The following is a 14625-nucleotide window of genomic DNA, read 5'->3' on the forward strand; positions in this document are numbered from 1 at the left end:
TACCGCCCACTCCCTACCGCACCTTTGCGATCCGATCCGTTCCGCACCCTGCAGTGGACCCGGCATATGGAGACCAACTCACAGCTGTCGGGGCCTCTGCACATTGAGGAGCTTCTAGCCGCCTTGCAGAGCATGCAGGGGCGGAGGGCTCCAGGCATTGACGGTCTGACAGTGGAATTTTATAAAGTGTACGGGGAAATTTTATCTGCAGACTTGTTGGATGTTTTTAATGAGAGCCTGGCCTGCGGCTCCATGCCAATGTCCTGCCGTAGAGCAGTCATTACGCTTCTACCAAAAAAGGGGAATCTGCAGGATATAAAGAACTGGCGGCCTGTGTCTTTGCTTTGTGTAGATTACAAGCTTCTGTCAAAAGCCTTCGCCAACAGGCTGAGGGAAGCTATGGAGCTGTCCATCCATCGGGACCAGACGTACTGTGTGCCCGGCAGGTCCATGGTAGACAATGTCTACCAGATTCGGGATGTCTTGGAGGTCTATTGGCATTGATACTGGTTGATTTCCCTAGACCAGGAAAAGGCATTTGACCGCGTTGAACACACCTTCCTCTGGAAAGTTATGGAGAAATTTGGGTTCAGCGCTGGTTTCATAACCAAGATCAAAGTTTTGTACAGTGTGATTGAGAGTGCTTCTTTTAGAGTGTGTAGAGGCATCAGGCAGGGCTGCGCTCTGTCCGGGATGCTCTACGCACTCTCCCTAGAACCCCTCCTCAGCAAAATACGCTCCATCCTACAAGGTCTTGTTTTACCTGGTTTTACAGTTTTTTTCAATTGCTTTAACACATTTTGCAAAACTTGGCTCATTGTGTCAAAACTCAACACACAAGCAAATGAGACACAACACTGAGAAATATACCATTCACATCTATGTCAAATTGAAACTCTTCTATTGAAACCTAACAATCCTTTGTCAAAATCTCACTCTGATGCCAACGTTATACACACTTATACCCCCTGAACACTTCGGACTGTGCATTGGGTGTTGGGGCCGTCGGGACATCTGACCCCTAAGGTGGGGGCTGTGTGGCGACTCCTATGGGGGTCGCGCTGGGGATTCTGGGGATCCGATATGCCGGTTGGGGAAAAGGGGTTTTATTGTGTTTTTGTGTTGGGGTTAACGGGTTTGGGGTGTGTGGTCGGTAGGGTGTACTTGTGTGTTTTGGAGTGTTACTTGTGTGTAGTGTTGCCGGCAACCGTTACCGAGAATTGCATGTATGTTGGTTGGGTGTGCGGTGCGCTGTGCGTTGTGTTGTGAAATAAAGGCAACTCTCGTAGGCGTGCGGTGTATGGGGCACGAGAGTTGCGTAACCGCCTAACCTGGGATCCCGTCTCGTCCTTCCCGTGCTGCTTGCCACAATATGAATACACTTTCAGATTCTACTTTATATGAAACACTGCAGTCTTCCATATTCACTATGTTTATTCAGTTCCATAGAAGGCACGTTTTCACAACAACCAAAAAATCCAAAGACCGTACATTGCAGTAAGGTCGATCCATCCATGGATTGACCTTACATTAATGTCTCTTCAGGCTGTTCCATTGCCTGCAGAAGAAGCATGCGGGCATGTGGTTGGCGGAGACATACACGCCATCTTCAAGCCGATAAATGGCGAGTGTACGACCTCAAATAGTTTATGGTTGGTGTACCAGTTCCGGACCAAAACAGCCCGATGGAAACAAACATTATCCCAGACAACAACAAACCTGGGCTGCTCTGATCTGTCCTGTTCAGCTGCATCATGAAGTGCATCTAGAAATGTGATGATATGTTGGGCATTGTCATAATCTGTCGGTTTCCTTGTCTTGGTTTGGTGTGTTACCTGTTTTTACTTTGGTATCGGTCTTGTTTCTCCCCATGTCAGGTTTCCCTCCTGTGTGATTGCTGCTCCCTCCCCTAATGTGTTTCAGCTGTTACTCGTTGCGTGCCCTGTGTGTTTGGTATTTAAGCCATTGTCTTTCCTTTGTTCCTCGTTGGATCATTTTAGTTTGTGATGAGTTCTGTCCTGTGTGTTACCTGTGTTCCCTGCCTTTTTGAGTTAATAAATTATTCTTTTACCTGAACTGTCTGCGATTGGGTCCTACCTGCCTGCCTGCCACCGCTAACCGTGACTGAATGATCCGACCATCATTGGCCCCAGCGGACGTTCTTTTTGTTGGAGGCTGTGTTGGGGCGTATGTGCAGCGCTGTCGCTTCAAGGCCCGGGTTGGAGGGTGCCTTACGGACTATCAGATTGGGGCTGGTGAGTTTGGAGTGCCATCCGGTTCCACATTTCTCTCCAGCCCCTGAGCTGACTCCGGTCCCCGAGCCCTGTCCGGTTCCTGAACCCTACTCCTTCCCGAGGGTGCCCCTCTTCCAGAACTTCCAGACCTTCCAGAAGGGGTCCGCCCTCTACCTTGCCTTCCAGAGGGGTGCCGCCTTCTAAACCTTCCAGAAGGGGCCCGCCCTCTATCTTGACTTCCAGAGGGGTGCCGCCTTCTAAACCTTACAGAAGGGGTCCGCCCTCTACCTCGCCTTCCAGAGGGGTGCCGCCTCCTAAACCTTCCAGAAGGGGCCCGCCCTCTACCTTGACTTCCAGAGGGGTGCCGCCTTCTAAACCTTACAGAAGGGGCCCGCCCTCTACCTCGCCTTCCAGAGGGGTGCCGCCTTCTAAACCTTACAGAAGGGGCCCGCCCTCTACCTCGCCTTCCAGAGGGGTGCCGCCTTCTAAACCTTACAGAAGGGGTCCGCCCTCTACCTCGCCTTCCAGAGGGGTGCCGCCTTCTAAACCTTACAGAAGGGGTCCGCCCTCTACCTCGCCTTCCAGAGGGGTGCCGCCTTCTAAACCTTACAGAAGGGGCCCGCCCTCTACCTCGCCTTCCAGAGGGGTGCCGCCTTCTAAACCTTACAGAAGGGGTCCGCCCTCTACCTCGCCTTCCAGAGGGGTGCCGCCTTCTAAACCTTACAGAAGGGGTCCGCCCTCTACCTCGCCTTCCAGAGGGGTGCCGCCTTCTAAACCTTACAGAAGGGGCCCGCCCTCTACCTCGCCTTCCAGAGGGGTTCCGCCTTCCAAACCTTCCAGACCTTCCAGGAGGGGCCCGCCCTCTACCTCGCCTTCCTCTAGAGGGGACCCGCCCTCTACCTCGTCTTCGCCGATGCCGGCAACCTGTGGGTCTTCGCCGTTGCAGGCCTCCTGACATATTTTTTTGTTCCCTCCTCCTGGCTCCCCTCCCCCCACCCTATTTGGATTTGACTCTTTTTTTTGCATGTCGTGGGTCGCCTGGTAGTCGATCCTTGAGGGGAGGGTACTGTCATGGTCTGTCTGTTTCCTTGTCTTGTTTTGGTGTGTTACCTGTTTTACTTTGGTATCGGTCTTGTTTCTCCCCATGTCAGGTTTCCCTCCTGTGTGATTACTGCTCCCTCTCTAATGTGTCTCAGCTGTTACTCGTTGCGTGCCCTGTGTGTGTTTGGTATTTAAGCCCTTGTCTTTCCTTTGTTCCTTGACGGATCATTTTAGTTTGTGGTGAGTTCTGTCCTGTGTGTTACCGGTGTTCCCTGTGTTCCCGGTGTTCCCTGTGTTACCCGCGTCACCCGTGTTCCTTGCCCTTTTGAGTTAATAAATTATCCTTTAACCTGAACTGTCTGCAATTGGGTCCTACCTGCCTGCCACCCGCTAACCGTGACAGGTATTGTAGGGAACTATTTTTGCATGATGGGGCAGTTACCCTCAAAGGCTTATGGAGGCACACAATGATATATTTCCCCCGCGCCGCCCCGGGATGTGCACAATTGCCCTTTGGCCTTTTTGTAGCTGGCTGATAGGTGTTCAGTTTTGTGAGGAAGTGTTTTCAGGTGTGTATTTAAGTATTTTCAATTAACCAATGTGATTTGTATTTTGAGTAGATGTGTTTTCGCAATGGTACAATGAGATTTCATTTTTTAATTAAGTGTCTTATGTATGAAATAGTGTGCAGGAGCAAGTGTGTTGCAGCAAGGAGCAAGTGTGTTGCACAATTGCAACTAAAGTGCAAAGCAGCACTTTTGTTTAAGGTATGGTTAAATGTGTTTAAGGTATAGTAACACAAACTTCAAGTTGTGCTACTTTGGTCGAAGCATATATCTTGCAATGGTCTTCTCTACGGCACCACCAACAAAGTCCTCAAGAAACTTCAATGTGTCCAGAACTCAGCTGCGCGCCTCCTCACTGGTACCCGCTCCAGAGAACACATCACACCTGTCCTCCGTGAACTCCATTGGCTTCCAATTAAACACAGAATCAACTTCAAAACCTTACTCATCACCTACAAGGCCCTCAACAGCCTAGCCCCCCCCTACCTTGCCGACCACCTCCATCACCACGCCCCCTCCCGATTCCTCAGGTCCATCTCTGCCAACCTGCTACAAGTTACACGGACTGAGCGACGGACTTGGGGTGATCGGGCCTTCTCAGTTGCTGCCCCCACCCTTTGGAATTCACTCCCCTCCCACATCAAAGTCTCTCCAACCCTCTCGTCTTTCAAATCTGCACTCAAAACATACCTTTTCACACTAGCCTTCCCCACCTAACTCCCACCTTATTCTTCAGGTTTAACCTCTGTTTTTCTTTTATTCCTAGTCTGTCTTACATAGTTTTGGTAGGGCAATATGTAAAGCGTCTTAGAGTACCATATTAAGTGCTAGATAAATTTCATTTATTATTATTATTATTATTATCTATAGTGTTCAAGCAATTGGCAAAAACTGTAATGAGAACATTGTTTTATCTGCATACGCTGATGATGTCATTGTTTTTACTATGAACCAAAGAGATTTGGACACTTTAACAAGTATCATTAGTGACTTTACAGCTACAATGGAGGCGAGCGTTAAGAGTGCGGCCCTCGATGTCGGTGAATGGCGTGGCGGTCTCCCAGTTCTTTCCCAAAATTTTACCTGGAGGAGGGATGGTTTAAAGTACCTTGGTGTCTTTCTTTCTTGAAACAATATTCCAGAAGAACTGGGAGAACGTCACAGAAAAAGTTGAAGGTAAACTTAAAAAATGGAAATGGCTACTGCCGCAAATGTCCTATAGAGGTAGAGCTTTGGTTTTAAATATTCTAGTAGCCTCCCAACTGCGGCACGGTCTTGCATGTGTTGACCCTCCCTCAGGCTTACTAGCCCAAATTCAAAGGAAGATGGTGGATTTTTTCTAGGATGGGTTGCACTGGGTGCCACAGGGAGTGCTGTTTCTATCTAGAGCGGAGGGGGGACAGGGCCTCATCCACCTGGCCAGTAGAGAGGAGGGGGGACAGGGCCTTATCCACCTGGCCAGTAGAGCGGAGGGGGGACAGGGGCTCGTCCACCTGGCCAGTAGAGAGGAGGGGGGACAGGGCCTCATCCACCTGGCCAGTAGAGAGGAGGGGGGACAGGGCCTCATCCACCTGGCCAGTAGAGAGGAGGGGGGACAGGGCCTCGTCCACCTGGCCAGTAGAGAGGAGGGGGGACAGGGCCTCGTCCACCTGGCCAGTAGAGAGGAGGGGGGACAGGGCCTCATCCACCTGGCCAGTAGAGAGGAGGGGGGACAGGGCCTCATCCACCTGGCCAGTAGAACAGGGGAGGGGGGACAGGGCCTCGTCCACCTGGCCAGTAGAGAGGAGGGGGGACAGGGCCTCATCCACCTGGCCAGTAGAGAGGAGGGGGGACAGGGCCTCATCCACCTGGCCAGTAGAACAGTCTAGAGAGGAGGGGGGACAGGGCCTCATCCACCTGGCCAGTAGAACAGTCTAGAGAGGAGGGGGGACAGGGCCTCGTCCACCTGGCCAGTAGAACAGTCTAGAGAGGAGGGGGGACAGGGCCTCATCCACCTGGCCAGTAGAACAGTCTAGAGAGGAGGGGGGACAGGGCCTCGTCCACCTGGCCAGTAGAGAGGAGGGGGGACAGGGCCTCGTCCACCTGGCCAGTAGAGAGGAGGGGGGACAGGGCCTCATCCACCTGGCCAGTAGAACAGGGGAGGGGGGACAGGGCCTCGTCCACCTGGCCAGTAGAGAGGAGGGGGGACAGGGCCTCATCCACCTGGCCAGTAGAGCGGAGGGGGGACAGGGCCTCGTCCACCTGGCCAGTAGAGAGGAGGGGGGACAGGGCCTCATCCACCTGGCCAGTAGAGCGGAGGGGGGACAGGGCCTCGTCCACCTGGCCAGTAGAGCGGAGGGGGGACAGGGCCTCGTCCACCTGGCCAGTAGAGCGGAGGGGGGACAGGGCCTCGTCCACCTGGCCAGTAGAACAGGGGAGGGGGGACAGGGCCTCATCCACCTGGCCAGTAGAGCGGAGGGGGGACAGGGCCTCGTCCACCTGGCCAGTAGAGCGGAGGGCGGCAGGGCCTCAGTAGAACAGCCACTTTTAGAATTCAGTTTTTACAAAAGTTTCTGTCTGGTCCGACAGACTTGGTGTGGAGGAATGTGGCCAGCTGCATTCTGACGTGTGTGTTACCTGAGGCTGGATACTGCTCTGTTTTTAACTGATCCGGAGTTCTTAAAATTAAGTGGGTTACCTCCGTTTTATCAGGGTGTTTTTAAGTCATGGGCCCTTTTTAGTCATAAAACGTCTCAAGAAGCTAACTCTCTGTACTGGTTGTTAAAGGAGCCACTGATCCACGGGGCCAGGCTGGACATCAACAGCAGTATCACCCCCGGCCTGACAGGGGCACTGTGCAGTTCAGGGACCGTTTGCCTACAGCAGCTGTTTGATGTAGTGGGGCCAGCGCTGGACAATGCTCGGGCCCTGGGCACTCTGCTGGGCGTTAGATCGCACCAAGTGGCTGGGAGACTCCTGGAGCTCTGGAGACAGAGGCTGACCACCAGGGGTGGACTGGGACAAAAATTCAGCCCTGGCATTTTCTGTCCAGACCAGCCCACTACATTATAAGCACTAGGGGTGGGACGAGACAAACAGGAAGAACAAGCTGGAGAAACCTGAACAGGAAGTTAACAGACATGCTGCGGTCGCTACATCTCCAACCCCATACCTACGCATCTACAAAACCCTTCTTAAATATCACACTTGATCCAACACTAAATTCTCTCTTTCAGTTTTTAGTCTGTGAATGTGAAAATCTTTCGGTGTAAGCCCAGCATTAGTTAAAACCAGACTCGGAAAATAATAACAAAATATCCTGACAAATCTAAATAGAAACATATTACAGACAGTAGCAGCATTAGAGCTGAAACTCATTTTCTTTCAACTGTGACTCAGTCATTGTGAAACCATAAATAGAGAATTGAATTTTTTTTATCTGTGGCTGCGAGAAAAAGTCTAAGAGATGAATTACAGGTCTGAACAGATATGCATTCTCATATTAGACAATAGACTTTTTCACACAGCCATAGATAAAAACAAAAAATATAAATGTATGGTTATATTTAGGGCAATATATATATTGCCCTATCCTCGTCCGCAGCCAGCTACACTCCTCACTAAATTCATGACCTGCAAGAAACAGCAAACAGAACTTGTACTCAGTATCTGTGTACTGAGTGACAAGTATATGTAGCCATGTAGACTTTTTGTGACATAGTGACACTTAGTGAACAAATCTGTCATGAAGGATGACTTAAGTCTCAAAAGAGCCCTAAGGCCTACCTGCATAACTGTTAATTGAACTTAAAAGAAATGCAGATGTTTGAAATGAAAATCATCAATATGAAAATCTTCAACCAGGAAATAAACCTTTGTTTCAATCTGAGACGAAACAAGTTGCATAGTAAACTCGCAAAGTCAAGACGTCTCTCTCTCTCTCTCTCTCTCTCATATCATAGAATAACTTATATTAGGTCAGGGAAACCTGTTTGACAGGAGATGATGGTAGCAGAGAATATAAAGAGACATTTATGAATTACCAATTGTCATTTTATCGCACATATAGTATGTTTCTTCACATAAACCTTTAAACATATACATATTGCATTCCTCTCACCACATTAAATAGTCATCACCTCAGTAAACAATAAATGAATTGAAAGATAACAATAAATTCAATGGCAAATATTGCAAATTAAACAAATTATTTCCTATTGGTTTACGTGTATTTTGTGCTAAAATTCAAAGTATCTCATCTGTATTTACAATACAGCATGATTCTGCATCTTCATTTACAGCTCATTAGTCCATGTCAATGTTTACTGATGCTATGGCAACAAGAGACTGCTGACGTTAGAAGCTGTTAGCAATGCTAAATCATACCATACAATAACCCATAATATCACAATTCGGCATATTTAAACAAAATCAACCACAACTTCCAACAGTCACAGCCCTTCAACTCTGGGCTATTATTTTGCCACAAGTATGCAGTTAATTAGTTCACATCACTTCACCTAATTTCATTGTACAACTGAGAACATCTCTTTCGTGCATATGGGCGGATCTTCCATTAGGCAAACCTAGGCAAGTGCCTAGGGCCCCAACCAAAAAAAAAAATAATAATAAAAAATCTTTTCTTTTTTCATCTCTCTCTCTCTCTCTCTCTCTCTCTCTCTCTCTCTCTCTCTCTCTCTCTCTCTCTCTCTCTCTCTCTCTCTCTCTCTCTCTCTCTCTCTCTCTCTCTCTCTCTCTCTCTCTCTCTCTCTCTCTCTCTCGTTTGAGTAATAAACATGTAATTTTGGCAAAGGCTGGAGAAATCTGAAACTGATTTTACTGTGGAGAGTTGAGTGGCAGTGCACTATGGGTTTATTGCGATTCTAAGAGTATTGGGATGGTTATTTGTTTTGTGTACGTGTTTCAAAAATGAGGGCCCCATGTCTATATTTTGCCTAGGGCCCCAAAATGGCTAGATCCGCCCCTGCATATGACAATAGACACTTTGAATTCAGCTGAATTGAATCACATTCATGTAAAAACGTTTTGTTTTGGACATTTCTCAAAATGTAGCCTAGCTAGCCCCAGGCTAACGTTACTTAGCATATTTGCCTCCACTCGCTCGTCTCCCGGCGCAGCAGCACCAGCTGGGGTGTTGACCCCGGCTCCAAATAGGTGTGTACATTTTGAACATTTAGCAGCTTCCACCTCCAGAGAGTCGCAGTTTTTCAGCGCCATCCGGGCGTTTCTTACGCTTATCAATTTTCAGCTCCGTCCCGATTCCCGCGACTCTGGCCCATGCCATGAGGTCCCGCCCACCCTGGTTTGTGTTGTGATTGACAGCACTGTCAGGGCTCTCTGAGCCTGTCAGCCCATGATTGATTGACAATGACAAACACAGACCAATAATATGTGTTTATGCTGGCCACACACTGCTAGCCCTCTGTAGCCCATTGGCCGGCCCAATTGGAGGGAATTTAGAGAGAGAGAAAAAAACAAAACATAGCGGACCGGACCGGCCCACATTGGGTCAACGGCCCACCGGGACGATGCCCGGTATGCCAGATGACCAGTCCACCCCTGCTGACCACCAAGAAAAAAGCCTTCTGATGGACTACAACCTAGGGGGAGCCACACCAGACCCCGCTGGCTCCTGATGTCCACCTGAGCCCCGTGGTAGGAGAGCTGACAGGCCCCCTGCTCACTCCCTGTTGCCCAAATAGGCTCTCAGTAAACAGGGATGATAAAGAAACTGTCTATGCAAACTGCGTGAAGAGCGTCAACCGAGCTGGTCTGAGCGATCGCCCCCCCACTGTGTGGACCAACAGGTTAGGGGGCGCAATGGGCCCGATCGCCCCCCCACTGTGTGGACCAACAGGTTAGGGGGCGCAATGGGCCCAGCCCACAGTGGAAGTTGTTTTATAAACCTCCCCTCAAGAAGTGGACTGCCGACCACCAATGGAGATTTTTACATGGTGCCATCGCCTCCAATTCTTTTATTTCTGTTATTAATTCATCTGTTTTGAGCATGTGTCCTTTTTTTAATCTCTGAGACAGTTATTCACGTTTTTCCTGAGTGGGAGATCACACAGTTTTACACTCTTTTAGCATTGGTTTTTAATTGGTTTGGTGTCAATTTCTCTGAGAATGTTTATCATGGGGGCTGGGTACAAAAAAGAAGGAAAGGACAAGTGGCAATTATTAAATTATCTCTCGGGGGAAGCAAAAATGGCAATCTACATTAGTAGAAAAAAACGTGTGGAAAACAAAGGACAGGATTCACGCACAGTCTGGCTTTGCAACATCAGGGCCAGGCTGTGGCTGGAGTACACATTTTATAAAAATATTGGAGATTTGGACACTTTTAAAAATCGCTGGTGCTATAAAAACATTGTCTGTTCTAGTGTGGACTTGCTGTTTGTACACATTTTTAAAAGATAATTTACTTTTAACAGAAGAGACACACACAAATTGCACTTTATTAATGTTCATGAAATTTAACTAATATGTAAATAAAGTTGTTTTGTAAAATCTCAAATCTCTCGCTCTCCCTCTCTCTCTCTTATTTCAAACCTCTCTCTCTTTCTGAACCAGTCCCTTCCTCTCTCTGAACCTATATCTCTCCATCCTTCTCTTTATCCCTCTCTCTCTTGCTTTCTGATCCTCTCGCTGTCACTCTCATTCTGAACGTTTCGTCCTCTAGCTCTCTCTGCCTGTTTCTCTCTCTCTATGGCTTCCTCTCTGAACACATCTTTTTCTCCATCCCTCTTCTCTCTCTGCTTTGACTTGGCTTCCACAGAGAGCAATATATTTTCATCTCATACATCGTGTTTTTGAAAGCAGATGAAAAGCAGAGTACAAAATCGAGTTATAGAACGCATGGACTAGAACTCAGGCCCTGTGAGATCTCTAGTCTTTTGGGAGAGATATTTGGTAAGGAAGTTTCTCCCAACAACATGTTGTCAACACCCTTCCTCCCTGTTCATTTATGTTGATCCTCCTCATCCTCCTCTGCCTCAAGTATTCACTCTTCAGCCATACGGAGATTCAAGAGGAAGGTTTTCCGTTTGGATGGAATTTCCCAGCAGTCCGCCTTCCTGATTTTCGGTGGCAGACTATTCCTGTTGAAACACCACCCAACAGTATCACTGTATCACTAACCCATTTCACAACAACATCTGCAGCAACTGGTTCATTCTTTATCTTCACAGTGTGTCAGTAGTCAGTCCATGTCCGTTCAAGCAGAGACAGTAAGTGTGCTCTATTTAGTGGTTGTACCTTTAAATCGCGTTTCACGTCGACAGAGCTTGTTTGTGACGCTTGGAGAGATAAACCCCCTCCCCCCCTCGGCTCGCCTCCCTCTTCTCTTCCCAGCTCCATCAGCTGTAGGATCAGCGCCGCGACCAAAGCCAACCCTCAGCCCCCCCGCCCCTGCCCTGGAGCCCAGCGCTGAAGACACCCCCACAACGGGGCAGTCAGAAGCACAATGCATGCCCAGCCAATCAACACACACCACTCCTTATTTTCAAGCGCACAATTAAACCAGTTTTTGGACCTCAGGCTTTAGACTGTGATTCTACACGGCACTGAACACAAGCTCTGTTGTAAAACATTCTTGAGGGTCGTTTTGTTGTAGGTTAATTTAAACGCGGTGATCAAAGCGTGTATTCATTAGAGTTATATAATTGATGGGGTGTGTTGGTTCATGTTCCTCATCTCCCCCCTCCCTCTGTGTGGTAAAGACTCGAGTGTGTTGCACCAAAGGGATCTCAGAACCCCTCCAGTGCCTTTTAGTTGTGTTCCTGTCTCACGTCCTGGGGTTGACCATCGTAAACGAGGCTTCCTGACGCTCACCTTGTCCGCTGGGCCTTCGGTTTCACATATGAATGACAATGAGTGGGGAGGAGTCTGACCGACCCAAATCAATTAGCAGACAAACTGATGGTTTCAGCAGTTCTTAGTGTCCAGCGGGCCGCTGCAAAGAACACACACACACACACACACACACACACACACACACACACACACACACACACACACACACACACACACACACACACACACACACACACACACACACACACACACACACACACACAGCTGCATCATGAAGTACCCTCATGTCATTAACGTAAGAAGACTGATGTCTCATCTGGTCCTAATTTGCTTTTAATGATCTTATTAAGCCAGTGTTCAATCCCCATGACAACCACACCTGGAGGGGGGAGGGGGAGAAATGAGGAGAGGGGGAGAGAGTGGAGGGGGGAGAGGGGAGGGGGAGAAAGGAGGAGAGGGGGAGATAGTGGAGGGGGGAGAGGGGAGGGGGAGGAAGGTGGAGAGGGGGAGAGAGTGGAGGGGGGAGAGGGGAGGGGGAGGAAGGTGGAGAGGGGGAGAGAGTGGAGGGGGGAGAGGGGAGGGGGAGAGAGGAGAGGGGGAGAGAGTGGAGGGAGGAGAGGGGAGAGGGAGAGAGGAGGAGAGGGGAGAGAGTGGAGGGAGGAGAGGGGAGAGAGGAGGAGAGGGGGAGAGAGGGGCAAGGGATGGGGAGGGGAGGGGAGAGAGATGAGAAGATCAAGGGAATGAGGAGGACAGGAAGAGACAGGGAGGGACCCAGACCTTCTGACCTTGGTGTTCCACAGGAACCTTATCGACCAATCAGAATCAAGTATTCAACAATCGTACTGTACCATCATCCAATCATCCTTTTTAAATGCAATAATTATTCATAACGTCAGATCATAACACTTTAAATAAGAATGATAAGTCAAAGTTAGGTCAAACTAATAGTGCATATATTTCACCTTTCTTTAGACCGTTTCCGTTCAATATTTTTTAAATACTCTGGGGGGGGGGGGGGGGGGGCAGCAGGGTGGCCAACCTCTGACCTGGCCCCCCCTGACCCCCCTGGCTACGCCCCTGACCCTGAGGCTGTCCATCAGGAGGCTTCCTCGTTAAAGCTGCTTAATGCACCGCCAATCAAAAGCCCAATACCCTGTGTGTGTGTGTGTGTGTGTGTGTGTGTGTGTGTGTGTTTATGCGTCCCCTGGAGGGGGGGGGTAAACATGTGTCTTCATGTGCTTATTCAACATGGCGGTGTGGACGTGTGTTGGGAGCTAGGTGGGGACAGAGAGGCCTTTGATGAGGCGCCTTAATGAGGGACGGGTTTACTCCAGTGTGTGAGTCCTCTCTGCGCTCTGGTAAACCAGTGCGTGACTGGGAGGCGGTGCGCTTAATGGTCCTGCTCTGTGCTGACGGTAAACAGCTGTTTGTATTTAACCCCTGACCCGCCCTCCACCAACTCTTTCATTATTCCTCTTCTTCTGCTGTGATTGTCAGGACTTTGGTTTAAGTTAGTCCTGACAATCAGGCCTTCGCCTGCTCCCCCTTATCCCCTTCCTCCATCTGTTCTCTCCCTCGCTCTTTCTTCGTCTCTAACTCTCGCGCCCTCTCTGTGTCCTTTCTGTCTAACCCTGCCTTTGTGTGCATGTATGTGTGTGTGCCTGTGTGTGTGACTGCCTGTGTGTTTGCATGTGTGTGTGTGTGTCTGTGTGTGCATGTGTGAGCTTGCTGTGCGTCTCTGTGCGTCTGTGCGTCTCTGTGTGTTTGTCTGTGTGTGCATGTTTAAATTAGAGTTTGAGGGAAGAGAGAGACAGAGACTGAGAGAGAAAGCAACGGAGAATGAGAGAGAGATAACAAGGCAGAGAGAGAGAGAGAAACAGGGAGAGAGCAGAAGAGAGTAAGAGCAAGAGAATGAGAGAGTGAGAGAAAGAGATGGAGAGAATAAGTGGGAAGACTGACCTTCACGGTGGGCCTGACCTGATCAGATATCATCATCCAAATTCCAGGGATGAAAGCATGGGTTTATTTGCCAACAGTGTTTCCGAGAAAGAACCTCATTTTTGTGTGCCTGCTGTCTGATGTGTTTACATCTGTAAGAACATATGTTTGTACTAGACACATTGTAGCCCAACTCAGGTCTCATTGTTTACACTGGGGTTTGTGTTCGGATTAAAGGGAAACAGAGAACCCCCCTGTCCCCGACCCAATCAAAGCCAACAGCAACAAACTCTCCTGGACAAATAAGCACATTTCCAACCAGTGTGGGAGACTGCAGGCTACCCAAATTTGGGAGACATTAATTTAAACTTTATTTAACCTCCCCACCGTCTCACAGCACACCATCGTCCTCAGAAAAAAGAGGCAGGGTATCCTTGGAAACGTCCACTAGCCAATCGCATTGGTTTCCGTGTTCGATCCGAATGAGATAAAGGTTGCCGCACCCTTGTTAACTATGCAAGGTCACACTGTTGTAGTGTGTGTGTTTGAGCTGCACTGTAGTGTGCGTGTGCGTGCGTGCGTGTGCGTGTGTGTGTGCAGCACTGTAGTGGAGGTGACGGTCCCTCTCCGCTGTCAGTCATTTACCAGAGGCCGGAAGGACGGTTCTACCTAACGTGTCATTCCGCTATATCATGCCTTATAAGACTTAAAACTGGACATCGTTTGTTCATTGCTATTAGAATACAAGACCGAAATAAGTTGATGAGTAAGTCTTACCTGCACCCTGGGGAATGTAGCGTGGTAGTGCTCTGCCCAAATGTGGTCACAAAACAAACCGTGAACGCATTACTGTGGGTCTGTGGCCATTTCAACGTGACTTCACGGATGAACAGGATGGGGAGGTATAAAACAGTAAAGTCTGACCCCTGGTGGAGTTAAATCACACTACTGAACTTTGTTTCTAATGAAATATTGTTCACGATGATGGTAGTAACTTGTGGTGAAAGTGTTGATGTAGTTAAGTCAAACGA

At 49.0% G+C, this 14625-nt stretch overlaps 1 long non-coding RNA gene across 1 annotated transcript; it reads right to left on the reverse strand.

Moving 5' to 3' along the window:
* Positions 1 to 9278: 9278 nt before the first annotated feature.
* Positions 9279 to 14469, reverse strand: LOC115556527 (uncharacterized). Its single transcript, XR_003979080.1, has 3 exons — positions 14372 to 14469; positions 11675 to 11795; positions 9279 to 10941 (listed from the first exon to the last, which is right to left on the reverse strand). It is a non-coding gene; the product is annotated as an uncharacterized LOC115556527 (long non-coding RNA).
* Between the last annotated feature and the right edge of the window lie 156 nt (positions 14470 to 14625).

The sequence above is a fragment of the Gadus morhua genome, chromosome 13 (genome assembly GCF_902167405.1).
Source record: "Gadus morhua chromosome 13, gadMor3.0, whole genome shotgun sequence".
NCBI lineage: Eukaryota > Metazoa > Chordata > Actinopteri > Gadiformes > Gadidae > Gadus > Gadus morhua.